At 31.2% G+C, this 13,792-nt stretch overlaps 1 protein-coding gene across 3 annotated transcripts in view; it reads left to right on the forward strand.

Annotated features, from left to right (window-relative positions):
• LOC114332203 (eye-specific diacylglycerol kinase) overlaps positions 1–13,792 on the forward strand; it is a 1,074,450-nt gene that overhangs the window by 426,109 nt on the left and 634,549 nt on the right. For all 3 annotated transcript variants that reach the window (XM_050642118.1, XM_050642119.1, XM_050642120.1), the window contains exon 3: positions 5,497–5,753. The gene's annotated coding sequence lies outside the window, so the exon portion shown is untranslated. The remainder of the gene's footprint in view (positions 1–5,496; positions 5,754–13,792) is intronic.

Genomic DNA, 13,792 nt, shown 5'->3' on the forward strand with positions numbered 1-13,792 from the left:
CGAGCTTTTCAATTTTAAGAGTCTCATTTTAAGCTTAATTAATAGACTTTCAAACAAAGTTTGTCAAATTACTTTATCTTTATTTGTTTTGAAGTTATACTCGTTTGAAGTTATAATTTTCATAAAAAATTGTACATTATTAATTTGTGTATAAGGGTTTTTAGTAAATTTGGGCAATAAACATTTATACTTTAATTAACATACATTAATAATAGAAGAACTCAAAAGGAATAGTTTGAGCTTAGAAAAGTGTTCGTCGGTTTATTTTTGGCCAAGATATCGATAGAGATTTACGCTGTGAGCCGATCTTGCTCCTCATAGAGCGCTATTAAAATATCGATACCTTGGCCAAAAATAAACTTACGAACAATTTCGTAAGCTCAAAATGTTCCTCCTGAGTTTTTCTATCATTATTTTTAATTAAAGTATAAATGTTTATAGCTCAAATTTGCTTGAAACCTTTATAAAAAAAATTAATGTACAATTTTTTAAAGAAAATTATAACTTCAAACGGTTATAACTTTAAAACAAATACAGATAAAGTAATTTAACAGACTTTGTTTGGAAGCCTATTAATTAAGTTTTAAATGAGACCTTCTAAGGCTCATGTGCATGCGTAGAAACCGAGTTACGATCGATAAAGCTTCGAAAAATACTTATTTTGCAATTTGCAATTTGCATTGTGCACTAGTTTTACAATATCCTGAGTTCTAATTGTTGGATTTAAGTTTGGTGAACGGTTTTTTCTTCGTTTTTTATTAGGGAACAAATTTGATTTGACACATATTTTTCACCTCTTTTAGTTTATGATCCAGAGCCTTATAAACAATTAAATTGTTTATAACAATTTTTTGACCACTCGGATCGAAATCCACCCTCGAAATTCATAATCAGCAGCCAAAAATCCATAAGAAACCGTCGAGTTTTTTTATCAGAATTGAAAAGGACACGGTGACCTCTATTTGGCACCTAGACTATATTCTCTGCTTGGATCTTCCACAAATAATACACAATAAATAAATTTTTATTAAGTTCACGTCTTACACAAATTATTAATCAAATACACTATACACTGTGTCCGTAAAGTATGGAACATATTCTTTTTTAGCTAAACAGAGCATTTTAAGAAATAATCCTGAAACACGTCGATTTTTGATTTTAATTTACCGTATTTTAAAATAATATTCTAATATAAAGGGTGAACTACTTTCGAGTAATGACGTCACCGTAATTTTTTTTAAATGGAACACCCCCATTTTGTCTCAATTTTCGGATTACTCTAGCTGAGCTGATTCCAAAAATGTATCACATGTTGATTCAAATTGGTACAGGGTGGACAAAAATACAATAGTTTTGTGTGTACTCATAATATTAAATTTTAATTAATTTTTGATATTAAATTAAAATATTAAATTAAACAATATCAAAAATTAATTAAAATCAAAAATTAAATAAAATATCAAAAATACAATAAGTATTTTTGATAATATTGTTAATTTAACTAACGCGATACTTTATGAACACACACAAAGCTATTGTATTTTTGTCCACCCTGTACCAATTTGAATCAACATGTGATACATTTTTGGAATCAGCTCAGCTAGAGTAATCCGAAAATTGAAACAAAATGGGGATGTTCCATTTAAAAAAAATGACGGTGACGTCATTACTCGAAAGTAATTCACCCTGTATATTAAAATATTATTTTAAAATACGGTAAATTAAAATCAAAAATCGACGTTTTTCAGGATTATTTCTTAAAATACTCTGTTTAGCTAAAAAAGAATTTGTTCCATATTTTACGGACACAGTGTATATCAATATTATTTAATCAACAACTCAAAATATTCCCGATGCCATGTCAAATATTTAAAATAATTGTCACTGATTGTGACCCTCTGACTGAAAATATGCTGACAATATTCTATTCGACTGAGTGCGTTGTAAGACAAAGATAAATTTGGAAAATATTATCACGGACATGGTGTCCATTTTTTCGAATCCTTAAAAAACTAGTAAATACTTTTAAAAAATTTAAACGTAGAATGGAAGACTAATATATTACCGAGGGCCGAAAGTCCCTTGAATAAATAAAAAGTTTATTTTGAATGAGATATTTGAAATTAAAAATCACACTAAATTTTCTTTTAGTTTTTCACTTCTGTAACTTATTAAAATAAACATTATAGAAGTTCTCAGGGACTTTCGGCCATCTCTAATAACGTAATCTTTCATTCTGCGTTTAAATTTTTCAAAAATACTTATTAGTTTTCTCAGGATTCGAAAAAAATAAATCCTCATTTGAATAGCATTGCAGCCGAAAATACGTACCCATCCTCTTAACCAAAAGCTGTGTGTTTAATATTTCGCGTTTACCTACTGATTACCACATACTTTGTTTTTTTTTTCGTATTGAGATCCAGTCCGTGTTCTCTACTTATTATCTGATATGTGCAATATTATTCTTCTCGAGACGATGTTTACAAAATACCTCAATATATTTTGGTTGATGTTTGGGTAAGTCTAGTGTTGATGTCGAGTTATGTTTAATATTGAGATATTTGTCCGGCGTGCTGTCCAGGTTACGTGTATCATTCTACGATACAGCTACATTTCAAAGACTCGCAGTTTAATGTTTTTGATTATGGTCGTATCTTTCCAGACGAATTTCTTCTATTCATTTAGGTACCATCTTTTGTGATAACAGAACCTACGTAATTGAAACGGCGTACCACTTCGTAGTTATGCCCGGTTGCACCAACAGATCTTAGGCTTAAGTCGAGAATATCATAAGAATTAATATAATATAATTAAAATATATTACAATAAGAATACCATAATATAATAATAGATATAATTGATAATAAGGTAATAATCTAAAATTATGGTGCAACGTAAGTGATACTCAAGGAGGCCCTATCTATAAGTAGAGCTTAGCTAAGCTGGAGCTTAAGATCTGTTGGTGCAACCAGGCATTTAAGATTGTATGTGAATATTATACTAAATTTACAATCAAGATGCAGTAGAAATAAACAAACCAAGACACGTTAAATGCTACTAAGAGCACTCCCGAATCATAATTTACAATGTATAAACTTTGGAAATCATGATTTGGGATTTACAATGTACACTGTGGGCCGAAATAAAGGAGTACATTTTTTAGTTGAAAATAACTTTTTTGTTTTTTGGGCGATTTAATTTATTTTTGCAGGGCTAATAGCCCAATAAATGCTCAATATGTAACGGTGCATTTGAGCTCGTTGCAAATGAAAACTGCCTTAGCTAAAATTGAACTGATATACTCTTTTGGAAGGTTAACTATCCAGAACACTTCAGTAAAAATAAAATATTTTAAAATTTTCGGATTCGCAAATTATCATTTTTTAATTAAATTAGGCAAACATAACATTTTAACAAAATTACGTCGACTTTGCAAAGTAACAAGACACTTACTCAACACACACACTACACATTACTCCCCTGAGTTAGTGATAGTTATAGTCTAAAAAACAATTACGAAATTGACTGGCCAGTTGGTTGTGAAAACCAGTGCCAATAAAACACAAAAACACACACACATTTATGAAAACAGTTTAATAATTTTAAAACTTAGACTAAAATATTATGAATGTGGCCATCATTATTGTTTACCACTTCTTGGAGCCATCTGCGCCATAAATTGATAGTCCCATTTACTACACCCTGTTCAAAATTGTTCCAAACAAACTGCATTATTTCTTTGAGCTGTTCGATGGTTTCAAATTGTTGTCCGTCATACAAATTTTGTTCGAAAATTCCCCAAATAGAATAGTTAACCGAATTTAATTCTGGGCTGTTAGGTGGCCACATCTCTCGCTCAATATAGTCCAGTCAATTTTCGATTAATAATATTCTTGTATTGTGAGAAGTGTGCGAAGGAGCACCATCGTGGTGTAAAGTGTAATCATCACATACTTCTTCAATTTCAGGTAATAGGTGCTGCAAGATTTGTTACTAATTTGTTTCTGAATTAAGTTTTACCCCGGCATCAACAAAAATCAGACGAGATTTTCCCAACATGGATACTGCAACAGAGATCATTACACATTTTGAGAAATGACTTTTTTCAAATAAAAGATGCTCTAGTGGAATTTCTCTTTTAAATTGTACATCAGAATACACCCTATTATTTTGGGTATTTTTAGGAGGCCGTAAATTAAACATTTTTCCATATGAAAACCATATTTTCCTAATGTTTTCACGAGAGCGGAATCTTCTTAGTTGCAAATTACATCTTTCCAGTAATTTTTCTCTTACATTGGCAGTAAGTCTTTGGCAGTAAACTTTTTTAAATACTTTAAGATGACAATCTTCTTTAATGATTCTTCGAACTGATGTGCGGGAAATCCTAGTTAGTTTCTTTTGCGATTTTTCTTGTTCCAACAGATTGGCTAGGTTGCATATTTCATAAACAACCTTTACTCTAGCAATATTTTCTTCAGTTCTTGAGGTTCGCTTCCTTCCTCTTCCACTTTTATGTTGAATGGACCCATGGGTTTCCTTTAGATGTCTTAAGAACTTTCCTATCGTTCCAATATGCCAATTTTTCTCAGGAAATGCATTTACTATTTTTCTTGCACCAAAATTATATTTTTCACGGTAATATTTAATTAACATGCTGTCCTCTTTGCTTAAAAGTGGCATTATAAACTGGCCAATTTACTTATTTAACTATAAATGTCAAACAAATTCAATGGCAACCTAAGCAGTCATGGCTTACTAAGTATAATTGACATATTTGAGCGTTTGAAAAATTCTTAAGACATTTAACACAAATTACTGCTAATATGAGGCAAACACGATGGAAAAGATGTAATTTAATGTTAAGGGGGTTTCGTTCTGGTGAAAATATTAGAAAAGTACTCGAATAAGATTTCCCAATTCAAGAAAAAATCGATATTTTACAAATTCGGGATTATTTTAAATTTTATGGCGAAGACGCTTTCGGAACATTATTTAAATTAAAAAATGATATTTTGCGTATCCGGTAATTTTGAAAAATTTTATGTTTACTGAAGTATTCTGGATAGTTAACCTACCAAAAGAGCATACCAGTTAAATTTTAGCTACGACAGGTTTTATTTGCAACGAGCTCAAATGCACCGTTACATCAGTTTTTAAGTCCGAACCTGTACGTCATTTTTGTTTCCAAATTTGCAATCATTTTGAGAACATGTTAGGCTATTAGCCCTGCAAAAAGAAATTAAATCGCCCAAAAAAACAAAAAAGTTATTTTCAACTAAAAAATGTACTCCTTTATTTCGGCCCACAGTGTATATACATTGTAAATTATGATTTGGGAGTGCTCCTAGTAGCATTTAACGTGTCTTGGGTTGTTTATTTTTACTGCATCTTGATTGTAAATTTAGTATAAGTTTAGGTTAAGATTGTTTCCTTATTTCAATAAGTATTATAGCAGGTGTAAATATTAATAATAATAGATTCCTTCATTTCCAGATTTCGGCCATTTCCCTCGACTGCTTCTCAGGTGTCAGCTATGAAATTATTAGAATAGACACTATCGGCCAGATATTCGGAATGCAATAATCTACTTTCCAGTATTGATTCGTGCCATATGAAGTCCTGTCGTCGTCAAGAGACATGACGCACAAACAGGACAAAATCGTCAATATGCAAGTGGTATGGAGATTATGGAGGATATATCGTTGGGAAGTTGTACCGATTTTTGAAGTTGTCAACCGACCGAACTGAAGGTGAGTTGTGAGATCAAGAAGTGAAAACGTTTTTTTCATATACAGGCATATTTAGACAGTGAATGAAACAATTATGACAAATCTCTTTTTTTTGACTTTACTATAATCTTGCGGATTCTCTGTACTGTTGTCGAATTACATTGCACAGTAGTTTATTATAAGTGTTTTTCATGAATAGGATTCATAAATTTTGAACTTAGGATATAATTTAATAGATCTGGGTTGTTTCAATAGCTGACTATTGATGTAAATAAATTACATAAATTCTTCTTTTTGCGTCAATTATTTTAATTAAAAAATTATTTTTGGCCACTCTGTATAAATAATGATGTTGATGTTTATACTAAAGAATCATCATCATCATAAGTGGCTCGACAATCCGTTGTAGATCTTGACCTGCTCGCAAAGAAGTCGCCACTCCTGTCGATTCCGGGCAACTTGCCTTCATCTTCTCATCCCTAGAATCTTTAGGTATTCTTATATTACTGAATAGAGAATTTAATAAACTTTCGAATATGCTACCACACGACCCCTATTTCCATTTAAAAAAATCATGAATTACGTCATCAGGCCCACATGGATGACGTCACTATTATGGCATAAGTTGTGCGATTAAGAAGTTCGCCGTAGCGAACTCGGCTGGTTCAATGTTCGGTTTTCGCACAGAGGTTTTGGGAATTTTTCTTTTTTTTTCTGGAAGGACCAGCTGGGAATCCAGCATCTGTAAGGATTACGCTTTACAAGGGATAGGGATGGTTGGTAGGTAATTAAACACAATGTTGTTTATATAACAATAAAAAATAAGTATATTGAAGAGTTAAATGAATAGAAGAATAAGTGAGAGATATCAGATATTATAATATGTTTAAATTAGACGTTTAATTGCGACACAGTTTATACTGCGTAGAGTTTAACTTGTTGGAACAGCAAACCGTTTAGATGCTATGGAAACACCGTGACTTTGATGATAGGTGTTTAAATAATATTACATATTATCTTTGTTACTTACAGTAGTTACAGCTACGACTGATTTCACATTTGGCACTAATCACTTACGGCCAAGTTGTTATGGCCACTGATACTAATTATTTGGTTAGATTTGTTGAAAAACAGACGAAAACTGCATTGTCAGGAGCTCTTAACTTTCGGTGTGCTCTTGGCAAACGTTGCTAACAGAATCGTTTTTTGTAACTCATTGTTTTATAGCGGCAGTATTTGGCGGAAAGAATAGTTGAAGGTATGGAGAAGAAACTGGTTCACGGTTAGAAATATTGAGAATATTTGTACAGTGTGTAAATTTACGGGAAATTTATACATAGGTATATATGTCAAAAGATCATAATTTAAAAATAAAAATCGACCAGTCTTGGGATTTTTCTTCAGAGTGGCCCATTCACGAAAAAATGAATTTATTCCATAATTTTGAACCTTTCTGTATATATCAAATATAATATAAAGGTGCTTAAAATTCTTTTGTTGGTTCGTAAATTACTAAGCAAATTACAGTAATGTCTTGAAAGAATGGTGAAGAAAAAATGCCAATATGGAAATTGCCAGACAATTGATAGAAAAATACCTTAATCGCTGTATCCAAATGTACAGGTTATTTTTAGAACAAAACAAAATAATGGAGTCCATTGTACCGGGCAGTTCGCGTGCGAAGTGCTTCCTCCATTACATAATTTATTAAATCGAAACAAGCACTTTATTTTTTTCCATTATGTCTTTTTTAATGGAACACGAAAAGTATATGGTTATGGTTATCAATGTTTCCATTATAATTTCCAGGCAAAAATATACAATGCGCTGCATTTATTGTGAGCAACAACTATCATTAGGGAACGCTGAGTTAGCTGCTGTGTGTTTTATTTAAAAAGCTTGAATTTTCATTTTATTGCAGAACATTAGCTTCCAATATAATGTATTTATATTTAAAATTGTGTTTGCATTGTATAATAGGACAAAAATAATCAATGCTTCGTTGGTAACAGTAAAGTTGTTCATTCGTATTCTAGATTAACTGATCCGATCCATATCCGGTATATGCAACTTTAATTTGGCCATTAGTTTTTTATATCATCATTTGTGTGTTGTAGAAAGTTTTGAGCGAAAATTATTTAAACAAAATTCTAATATAACGATGAACTTTCGGAAATAGGTATTAACTTGTGGTTCATTTTATTCGTATCCGGATCAGAATAACTTCACTAGATTGAGTAATAATAAATATGTTCACAATGCAACAAAGGCAAAGGTCTGTCGGTAATAGCTTTCATATTATGGACTTATGGACATATGTGGCTAGAATATTCCGGCTACAAAAGAGCTGATATGAGTCTTACGTGGTGCAAAAATGTATTTTCATTTTGATGGAAAATAAAATTTCATGTTTGGTGTTATCGATAGATTTTTAAAAAATATTAAACATGCATTTTTTTGGTTTTTCATTTGGAAGTGCATTTCTCGAGATATTCGACCGTTTCTACAATTTACCTATGGTGTCACATTAAACCATTATTTCCGTTTATAGCACCATCTATGTGCAATTCGAAAAAATATCTCGAATAAACGTTACTTACCTTTACGTTAGGACTCCAAATCTGCAATAAAAACTGGGGGTTTCCATTTAAGATTTTAAAGTTACCCCCACCACACCTCGCGGGGGTGGTGTGGGCGGTCGTCGTTAGAGTAATTCTATAGATTTTTGAAAATTATTGAACACGTATTTTTCGATCCGATGTTCATTTCGCGAAATATTCGACCGTTCCGCTACTTTTGGGACACGCTTTATATTTATTATGAATACAAGCTATACGCTCCCGATGAAGCTGTAGCTGTTTTCACTTGAGGATCCTTTTCGTGTGGGGGATTATCCCATTCTGGGTTTGGTTTGCAGTTTCTGGTGTGACTTCTTAAAACTATAATATTAGGTTAAGCTGTCTCAAGCAGTCTTCACCATTTTCTGTTGGTAGAGGAGCAAAATATGCTAAATTTACAGCCACTCGAGCGTTATGGGGACCTATTGGGCTGTGATTATTAGGCCTTAAAACCAAAAAAAGTTAAGTAAAATTTTCAATTTTAGTGGGGACTTGCCATTTTTTAATTTAATTTTCCATTTCCAACAATGGTTTTTTGTGATTATAGCGCCATCTATCCATAATTCGAAAAAATCTCTCGAATAAAAGTTGCTTATTTTTACGTAAAGAATCCAAATCTGCAATAAAAATTTTGGGGTCCCATTTAAGATTTTAAATTAACCCCCCACCCCTCTCCGTGGGGGTCATGTTTAGTACCAATCGATAGATTTTTGAAAAATATTGAAGACGTATTTCTTAGTTTTTCGATTTGATGTTTATTTCGCGAAGTATTCGCTTTTTTTTGTGAAACTTTTTGACTCGCCCATTTCCTTACGCCCCGCTCAAATTGTCAGATTTTTGAAATATACACCCTTTTGCATGTACTTAACTTACCTTATCTTAATCTGACAATTTCGAGTATTTTTAAGGATAGATTTTTTTTTCGGGCCTCCTTAACGAACTTCCCTGTGTTAAGAGCCAATATGTGGTAGAGGTACACCTGCAGGGTACCAGGTTTCTCCCCATATGATAATCTGACGCGCTCGAGTAACTGCGAAAATCCACGCTTGGGCTCCCCTACCATAATTGATGCAATAGGCAATAAATAAAATTATTTCAATTTGAATATTTCCTAACTGACCCCTATTTTGTGAAATTTTATAACAATTCTATTGTATTTACTAAAACTCACTATTCGACATTGTTTTTTCCAATTTTTCAAAACTGTTATTATGAAAAAAATTAAAATAATTGGAAAATTCAAAATCACTGTTATTAAAAATTATTAAAAATTAAGATTTTATACAAAACTTGTCAATATCGCGAGTCGTCCCTATTGTAAAACTATCCACATCTACAGCTAAGCAATTGTCGATCAACTGAACGCACCCTGCTAGCGCACAACGTCTATTCCTATTTCGGTTCACCTGTAACAAAACAATTTTCCAAAAATTTATTTACCATTTCGATCGAACAAAAGAGACCAAGCCGAATGAAACACATTTAAAATTCCACGACGCCAGCAAAAAGTGTCGTACGTAAGTTGTTTGTTTAGCTTTTTATTTTTCGTAAATTTACCGCAAATGTATTAGTATAGGATCCGATATAAGGTCGCTTTGCACCGATCTGTTTAATGGATAATAATTATTGGATATATAATTTATCATGTTAGCAATTACAAAAAACCAGGGGTGCCCGATCTAATCTTGTTCTAACAATATTTAATTAATGATTCAAAAATGACATTGTTTTTATTAATTTAAAAAAAATTCGACCCGGACAGATAATATTTCAGATTTTTGGATCATTCTAAACAAAAAAGGTCTTTTGTAGTTTTTCTCTAAAGTTGATCGTTTTCGAGTTATAAACAATTTAAAACTGAAAAAAGAACGAAAGATGACAATTTTCAAGGCTCAAAAACACAAGTAAAAAATATGATTTTTGTAATCATCGAGTACACAAATTCAAGTTCAAACCTTTTTCTATCAGGTTCCGATAAGAACTTTAGCCAGGTTTTATTCTAAAACATATTTTTTAATTGTTAATGAGGAAGGTTTCTTATGGGGAGACGGGTATTAATAACTAAAAACAATGTTTCAGAATAGAATAAGTCCAAAAGGCTTATCAAGAACTGATAGATGAAGGTTTGAACTTGAATTTAGGTACTTTGTAGTTTCAAAAATGATATTTTATAATTATGTTTTTGAGCCTTGAAAATCGGCATATTTCGTTCTTTTTTCAGTTTTAAATTGTTTATAACTAGAAAACGATCAAATTTAGAGAAAATTTACAAAAGACCATTTTTGTTTAGAATGACCTAGAAAATTTGAAATAATATCTGCACGGGTCGAATTTTTTTTAAATATTAAAAAAAATGTAATTTTTTAATTATCAACTAATTATAGTTAGAACAAGATTAGATCGGGCTACCCTTGTTTTTTGTAGTTGATAACATGCTAAATTACATATTTTCCAATAATTTTTATCCATAAAAGAGATCGGTGCAAATCGACCTTATATCGTATCTTAGACTATATTGTTTAGTAACCAGTGTTTTATTAATACGGCAAATTAGTCCAGAGAAATAAAGTTTTTGTCGGGACACTCGAGCAGCGAGGTTGAAAATGGGTTTTGTGGGTACTATATACCTAATACATTATAAATACAAAAATGCCCGTCACAGTTCGGACGAGAATTTTAGTTATTAACAAATACGCGTCAAAAATGGCAGTTTTTTTTTTAAATCCCTACAGGTAATTAAATATATTTAGTGTATTCATCTTTTAGTAGATGAGCAAACGTTCAAAATAGCGGTTTTTTAATTTTGTTCCGATCATTTGTTGCTTCGCTAATTGCAAAATAAAACTAAAATTTCGAGAATAAAAAATTTACTATAACTTTTGCGAACATTAACTTAAGACTTTAATATTGCACGAAAAGTTGAAACAACCAGTACATATCATGCACAAAAAATTGCATGACGATTCGTTAATTAGTTTAAATTTTATTCAATTTGTTTTCCAAAAGAGCTTTTCTTTGTAATGTTATTGTTTAGAAAATAATAATGATACAACAATTCTATGAAAACCACGTGAAAGAAGAACACTTATGTTTTAAAAGCGTTAAAAACTCTATGAAAAGTCATTTTTATCATTCCGAAAACATTTTACAAAAGTAGTCATTTTTGGCTTAAGAAAATTTGAAAACCTTTGATAATATTGACTGTAGAGTAAATCTACTTTGGGATTTCAAATGCTGGTATTTTTAGACGAATTTTCAAAAAAAATCTTTTTGCCTAGGTTAATTGCGGTCAAAGCTAGCCACTTTTATTATTTAATTCACAGTTACTTCTATATACATAAAATTCTCCTGTGACAGTGTTAGTTACCATACCCCTCCGAAACGGCTTGACCGATTTTTATGAAATTTTACACGTATATCCTGTAGGACTGAGATTAGGTTCTAATCTATTTTTCATGCCCATAAATTATAAGGGGGTTGCCCCTTGACATTTTCTTTTTATTTTTTTGGACAAAATTGTCTACATTAATTCTATATGCTGTAGAATTAAAAAATACATACAACTCTTAATTTTCACTATTATATCACCAACCCCTATTTTTTAATAGCCATATATTATATATTTGTTGCCTATCTGTTAGTTGCCATACTTCTCTGAGACCGCTGGACCGATTGTTATGAAATTTTATATGTATATTCGGTAGGTCTTAGAATCGGTCGTAATCTATTTTTTATATCCCTTAGTGAGAAGGGGGGTTCCCAATAACATTTTGTAATGTTAGGTGAGGATATGTGTACATAACGTACTCTATAAGACTACTAGTACATACAAATTTAAAAAAATATGATAAAAATCCATCAAAAAGCTCCGGAGATATTAACTGCAGCATCTGTTTGAAGAATCAATTTAATTTTTTGAGTGCACGGATTTTAATAATTATTCTCCTCCACCGACCACGAATCGATTTCGTTAAGACGTAATTTTTAAAGCTTTAATAACCACTTTATTGAAGTTCAAAGTTTAGTCAAACTTTACACATAAACTATATACCTTGAACTTCAAAAGGCGCTAGTTAGGTTGCTTAATTGTTATAAACAAAGTAGCTGTGAATTAAATAAAAAAAGAGGCTAACTTTGAGTCTGATTAACCTAGGTGACAAAGATTTTTAGAAAATTCGTGTAAAAATACCAGCTTTGCAAATACCAAAGTAGTTTTAGTCTAGAGTCAATATTAACAAAGTTATTCAAATTGTTTATAAACCAAAAATGACCCTACTTTAGAAAAATGTTTTCGGAATAATAAAAATGACTTTTTAATGATTTGTTTTTAAAGCTTTGAAGACATAACTATTCTTCTTTCACTGGGTTTCCACAAAATTGCTATACCATTATTGGTTTATAAACAATAACATTGCAAAAAAGCTCTTTGGGATAAACAAATTGAATAATATTTAAAATAATTGACGAATTGTCTTAAAATTTTTTGTGCATTATATGGACTGTTTGAGTCACCTTTTTTGCTATATAAAAGTCTTAAGGTCATTTTCGCAAAAGTTATAGCAATTTTTTTATTTTCGAAATTTAATTTTTTTTTTGAAATTTCCGAAGCAACAAACAATCGGATTTAAATTCAAAAACTGCCATTTTAAACCTTTGCTCCTATACTAAAAGAAGGATACTATAAACAATATATTTAATAACATTGCAAAAAAAAGCTCTTTGGGATAAGCAAATTGAATAATGACGAATCGTCTTAAAATTTTTTGTGCATTTTATGGACCGTTTGAGTTAACTTTTTTGCAATATGAATATCTTAAGGTCATTTTCGCAAAAGTTATAGCAATTTTTTTATTTTCGAAATTAAAATTTTTTTTTGAAATTTCCGAAGCAACAAAAAATCGGATTTAAATTCAAAAACTGATTTTAAACCTTTGCTCATCTACTAAAAGAAGGATACTATAAACAATATATTTAATTACCTTATTTTTACCTGTAGCGATTTAAACGAAAAAAACTGCCATTTTTGACGCTTATTTGTTAATAACTAAAATTCTCGTCCGAACTGTGACGTGCATTTTTGTATTTATAATATATTAGGTATATAGTACCCAAAAAACCCATGTGCAGCCTGGCTGCTCAAGTGTCCCGAACATGGTATATTCTTGCCTTATTTCTCTGACGTAAATAGACTGACCTCGTTTATTATTGTAGACTATTGATTGGACTTCCTTGGATGATTAGTTGAGGAATTGCGTATTTTCCCCTCTCAGAATATAGCCTAGGTATCTAATTTTTCGTGCCTTCATCATGTATCATTTGCTGAAAATATGGTTCCAGAATTTATGCTTCAGCAAGATAATGCGAGAGCGCATATGACCAAGATAGTGCAACATTAAGGTTATGGCGTGGCCAGCGGAGAGTCCAGATTTAAATCCCATTGGA

This window comes from Diabrotica virgifera, chromosome 1 (genome assembly GCF_917563875.1).
Source record: "Diabrotica virgifera virgifera chromosome 1, PGI_DIABVI_V3a".
Lineage (NCBI taxonomy): Eukaryota > Metazoa > Arthropoda > Insecta > Coleoptera > Chrysomelidae > Diabrotica > Diabrotica virgifera.